The sequence below is a fragment of the Onychostoma macrolepis genome, chromosome 03 (assembly GCF_012432095.1).
Source record: "Onychostoma macrolepis isolate SWU-2019 chromosome 03, ASM1243209v1, whole genome shotgun sequence".
In the NCBI taxonomy this organism is placed as follows: Eukaryota; Metazoa; Chordata; class Actinopteri; order Cypriniformes; family Cyprinidae; genus Onychostoma; species Onychostoma macrolepis.
The window spans coordinates 19,594,581-19,599,993 of record NC_081157.1 but is presented as its reverse complement, the minus strand read 5'-3'; the positions used below and the strand labels follow the sequence as shown (position 1 = coordinate 19,599,993).

The 5,413-nt window shown below is 44.4% G+C and overlaps 2 long non-coding RNA genes across 5 annotated transcripts; both read right to left on the bottom strand.

Annotated features, from left to right (window-relative positions):
* Window positions 1–234: 234 nt before the first annotated feature.
* On the bottom strand, window positions 235–956 carry LOC131537497 (uncharacterized). Of its 2 annotated transcripts, none has more exons than XR_009270305.1 (3): window positions 666–956; window positions 474–574; window positions 235–373 (listed from the first exon to the last, which is right to left on the bottom strand). It is a non-coding gene; the product is annotated as an uncharacterized LOC131537497 (long non-coding RNA). The 2 variants fall into 2 exon arrangements; XR_009270304.1 differs by having other exon boundaries at window positions 474–526.
* A 97-nt stretch (window positions 957–1,053) lies between these two features.
* Window positions 1,054–2,115, bottom strand: LOC131537496 (uncharacterized). Of its 3 annotated transcripts, XR_009270303.1 has the most exons (5): window positions 2,016–2,115; window positions 1,785–1,936; window positions 1,536–1,712; window positions 1,383–1,445; window positions 1,054–1,212 (listed from the first exon to the last, which is right to left on the bottom strand). It is a non-coding gene; the product is annotated as an uncharacterized LOC131537496 (long non-coding RNA). The 3 variants fall into 3 exon arrangements; XR_009270301.1 differs by having other exon boundaries at window positions 1,536–1,936; XR_009270302.1 differs by having other exon boundaries at window positions 1,536–1,932; window positions 2,016–2,108.
* Window positions 2,116–5,413: the final 3,298 nt, after the last annotated feature.

Sequence of the window (5,413 nt, the reverse complement as noted above, 5' to 3'; positions counted from 1 at the left end):
TACATTTTATATTTACTGATTTTCTACTCTACATTTCTTTCACTCACACAAACACAACAAAAACCCAAAACAAAATGGCTACTATCCTCCTTCCCCTTCCACATCAGTGGAAATTGACCCTCCTCCAGACATAGCGACGCCTGCCTGGCCACCTGTGCAGCCAAGACCCATTCTTCTACCTCAGTTTCCCACTTTCCACTTCACCCCAACTCAATTCAGCAGTCCCCATCCCGGTCTCAGGTGCACTTTGCCTCCATGCCTCTAGGTGGCTCTGCTTCATTTCAGCCAGAACCTATGCAACTCTGCACATCATCTGAAGGTGGAACTCCTTCTTCTGTGGCACAACATGACCTACCCAACGTCCTCCCAACTCCTGGAAAAGAAATTCAACAGTTCACTGCTCAGGTGAAAGGGAACTGGGATATTCTATTTGACTTCATGAAAAGGCAAGAAAAAATTGTGGATGATCTTACCCAAGAAATGAAAGCCACTTCTTCCCACCATAAAAATCAGCTCGCTGACCTTGCTGTAAAAGTGGAGGATAACAAAAGCCAAGTCTTCACTCTGTTGACCACTACCAAACAACAAGAGGAATCTGAAATGGACAAGTTGACTAAAGCTATAAAGCAAATGATGACAGCTGAACTCCAAAAGGTGGAATCTACCTTGGTGTCGGAAATGCGTTTCATGGTAGATCAACTCCAGTCAGAAGTCCAGCAGGACATCAAAGCTGGTCAACATACATTTCAAACAAGTCAGGATCACATTACTTCAGAACTTCAGCAATGTGTCACCCAAATCCACAAGTTTTCCACATGTGTAAAGGAGTTGAGAAATGAGTTGGAGAAAGGATTTCAAGATATCAACAATCAAATTGAAGAACAACAAAAATTGGCACCACAAATTCTCAGCAACACCATTACTTCAAATTTGCCAGCTGAATCTTCACCCCTTCTTCCCACGTCTGTAGTAAAAGTGATCATATCAAGTTAACCTTTCCCACTTTTGGAAGGCCATCAGACGATGCAGACCCCCTCCTGTACTTAACTAAATGTCAGGATTTCTTGGCTCTTCATCCCCTCACTGATGCGGATGTCCTGGCCACATTCCGTACTGTCCTACATGGAACCGCTCGTGACTGGTGGGAGGTCAGACGTTCCAGCATATCCACGTGGAGTGAGTTTGAGGCTGCATTCCTTTCTGCGTTCCTATCTGAAGATTATGAGGATGAACTGGCTGAACGAGTTAGAACGAAAATCCAGGGTGAGAAAGAATCTATAAGAGACTTTGCATTCTCCTACAGAGCCCTTTGTAAAAGATGGAAGACAGATCTAACTGAAGGTGAAATTGTAAAGATGATACTTAAGAACATCAAGCCTTACCTTGCCAGCCAGTTGCGTAGTCGAGTGTGTACTGTGGAGGAACTGGTCAAGTTGGGACACCAACTGGAAAAGATTATGAACAACAGCTTCGATATGAAGGTCGAATGGGCCCTAAGTATCCAACCACATTACAAAGACCCTCATCGAACCGACCTGCTGAGAAAATCCCAGTTCAATGTTGGAGATGCAGAGGACAGCATCCGCCAGGCAAGTGTCCACACTATAACCCTCCACCGTCCCCTCAGTCAACTGCACACCAATTTACCAGCAGCAAACATCCCTATTCATCTCCTCAGACAAGGGGTCAGTCTTCTAACAACTCTGTGACTGCTACAAGAATGCAGAAGCCTCTATCTACCACCAAGAAAGCCTACACAAACCCTAATGCAACAATGACAGTACCCCAGCAGTTGGTTGTTCCCATCAATATTGCTGCCTGGACTGGAAAAGCCATCGTGGATACTGGTGCAAGCTACACACTTATTCATGAAAGTCTCATGAGACAGCTCACATCACCCGATCAGCTCCATCCATGGTCCAGTGGTCCTCTCTACCTAGCAAATGGAGAAGCAGAGATTCCCTTAGGCTGGATGAATACCACCATACACCTCCACGATCAAGCTTTCACTATACCTGCTACTGTTCTGTCGTCACAAGCCCTCGCCTATGCTGTAGTCCTGGGGTTGGATTTTATATTCTTCAGTGGAATGCAGCTTAATGTCACTGATCAAAATATTCTTTTAAGCTTACACCTGAAAAGGAGTACCCTTTCAACCAGGCAATGCCAGCGTGCCAATGGTGAGTCCACATCAGGAACCCCTGCAACAGAAAAACAACACAGAATCTGTTCCTATTAAGTTCTATTCCACCTCCGTCCCCTCAAATGCTAAATCAACAACTTGACAGTATGGATGAAACAACGTTACTAAAAACCGCAGTGAATAAAGCTCATTTACCTCCAGATGGTAAACAACAGTTGCTCCACATCCTGGAAAGCAATCCTCGGGTGTGTACTCTCCGGACTGGACGTACTGATGTTCTGCAACACCACATTTATACCACTTATCAGGTACCCATTAAGCAAAAACCATACCGCTTGTCCCCTCTTAAACAACTTGCCATGGAGGAACAGCTTGACGAAATGTTGAAGCAAGGAATTGTTGAACCATCCCACTCTGGTTGGGCCTCACCAGTGGTCTTGGTACCCAAAAAGGATGGCAAACTTAGATTCTGTGTGGACTACAGAAAGGTTAATTCTGTAACAGAAAGTGATGCTTACCCTCTTCCAAACATCACAGAAATCCTGGAGTCACTTTCTGGCGCAGCCATTTTCTCCACTATTGATCTTAATAGTGGTTATTGGCAGGTAGCGATGGACCCCAATAGCAAAGCCAAGACTGCCTTCATCACTCCTGCAGGTCTCTATCAATTTAATGTTATGCCGTTTGGTTTAAAAAATGCTCCTGCCACTTTCCAGAGACTTATGGAAACAGTCCTGGGGAACTAAGGAGAAAACTATGCTTCGTCTATATAGACGATATCATCATTCACTCACCTTCAATCACCCAGCACTTCCATGACCTTCAGACTGTCCTTCACAGATTGGAGACTGCTGGTCTAACTATTAATTTGAAGAAGAGCCAGTTCTTTCTTCAAGAAATCGTTTTTCTAGGACATGTTGTAAGCATTCACGGCATCTCGGCAGACCCATGTAAAACTGAAGCCATTCACGCTTACCCTGTGCCTAGAAACCTGAAGGAGGTACAAAGGTTCCTCGGATTGGCGGGGTGGTATCATCGGTTTGTCCCGAACTTCTCAAGAATAGCCGAACCCCTTAATTCCCTGAAAAAGAAGGAACATCGATTTCAATGGACAGCTCAGTGTCAACAATCATTTGAACAGTTGAAGGCTTGCCTCACCTCGCCACCCATCCTCGGCCATCCAAATCTTGATCTCCCCTTCATGGTTTATACTGATGCCAGTGACACCGGTTTGGGTGCCATTTTGGCACAAAGGAAGGATGCTGGAAGGGAGGAAGTTATTGCTTATGCAAGTAGAACTTTGACAGGAGCTGAACTTAACTATACAACAACCGAAAAAGAATGTCTGGCAGTTGTGTGGGCCCTGGAAAAATGGCAACATTACCTCGAACACAAACTCTTCACAGTTGTCACTGACCACTCCGCCTTGCAATGGGTCATGGGTTCCACCAAAACCACCAGTCGACTCATCCGTTGGGTCCTAAGACTGCAGAAATTCGATTTCATCATTGAGTACAGAAAAGGGAAACTCAATGTAGCCCCAGATGCACTATCCAGGTCTTCTCCAACCTCAAGCTGCAGTCTGTACACCAGCCACAAGGATCCAGACTTGTCTTTATCAGATGTTGTCCTGTGGGAGGAACAGCACAAAGACCCGGAGGTTTCAAAGCTATTGCAAGCCGTTGCAGAGAACAATGCAAGTTTGATGGACCAATATGAAGTTGTTGAGGACAAATTATACCAGAAAACCTACCTCCCAAATAACCAGTTGCACTACCGAGTGTATGTTCCCAGTAGTCTTCGGCCCTCTGCTGCAGCATTATCACTCCAGTCCACTTAGTGGCCATGGAGGATCTTCAAAACGTACAAGCGACTCCAGGAAGTGGTTTTTTGGCCAGGCATGTGGGCTGACGTGAAACGTCATGTCAGAGCTTGTGTAAAGTGTCAAACATTAAAAAATGAAAATCAGAAACCTGTTGGAAAATTGCAGCAAATTACTACCACTCGCCCAAACCAAATGCTGGGAGTTGACATCATGGGCCCATTACCACGAAGTTCAAATCAAAATGAATACCTACTAGTTTTTGTTGATTATTTTTCTCGATGGGTTGAGCTGTTTCCCATCCGTCAGGCCACGGCTCAGAATGTTGCTTCCATCTTCAGAAAAGAGATTCTGACACGATGGGGTGTGCCAGATTTCATCCTCTCAGACAGGGGTGTTCAGTTTGTCTCAGCTGTGTTCAGAGAACTATGTGAGAATTGGAGCATTACCCGAAAACTGACTACAGCATACCACCCACAAACCAACATGACTGAAAGAGTGAATCGGACTCTAAAAAATATGATGTCAGCCTATGTGGATGATAACCACAAGAAGTGGGACCAGTTCTTACCAGAGTTCCGATTCGCCCTGAATTCAGGCATCCAAGAAACCACTGCACTATCCCCAGCAGAACTCCAGCTTGGCAGAAAACTCCAAGGTCCAATGGACAAAATGCTTCATGGCCGTAATTTAACTCCAGACACTGCTTCCTATGATGTGGTTCATCATCTCCATCAGCTGCAAATGCAAGCCAAAGAAAGTAGTGAAAAAGCCAAGATGAGACAACTGAGGAACTATAACAAAAAGAGGAGAGAATTAACATTTAAATGCAAAGACCGGGTATGGCTGCGAAACTTTCCACAGTCAAGTGCAAAACATAACTTTAGTGCAAAGTTGGCACCAAAATGGAAGGGGCCTTACCGTATCCTGAAGCAGCTTGGTCCGTTGAACTATCAAATAGCTCTAGAGGACACTGGAGAGGATGTCCGGACAGCACATATCTGTAATTTAAAAATGTGTTTTCCAACAGCCGAGGAATTGGAGACAAAGGAAAAACGCAAACTCATTGATCTATTTCAAGAAGCCTCTGATGAGGAAGAAGAATTCCTAGGTTTCTAATCCATGCTTCCTTTTAAAAACTCTATAGAAACAGCATATAACTCAAATCAACTCATCAGTTTACAGGTTGTCTTCTCCCATTGACATTGTGCTCGTTATGTTACGTGTCTTCAATCTGACAACCCACATGAGTGAAGACAGAAATCCTTACCAATGCACTCGATAGCTTTGCAACAAGCATGTTGCAGTAGTCAGAGAAACTTAAGGAAATAGCAGTCCCAATAACTAGATGAGCCATAAGCAGCAAGCATATTTCGAGAACAATCAGATGGCCTAACAACAGGTTAAATATTAGCTTCTTGCTGTTGCAAATTTACCAAGTACCAGTA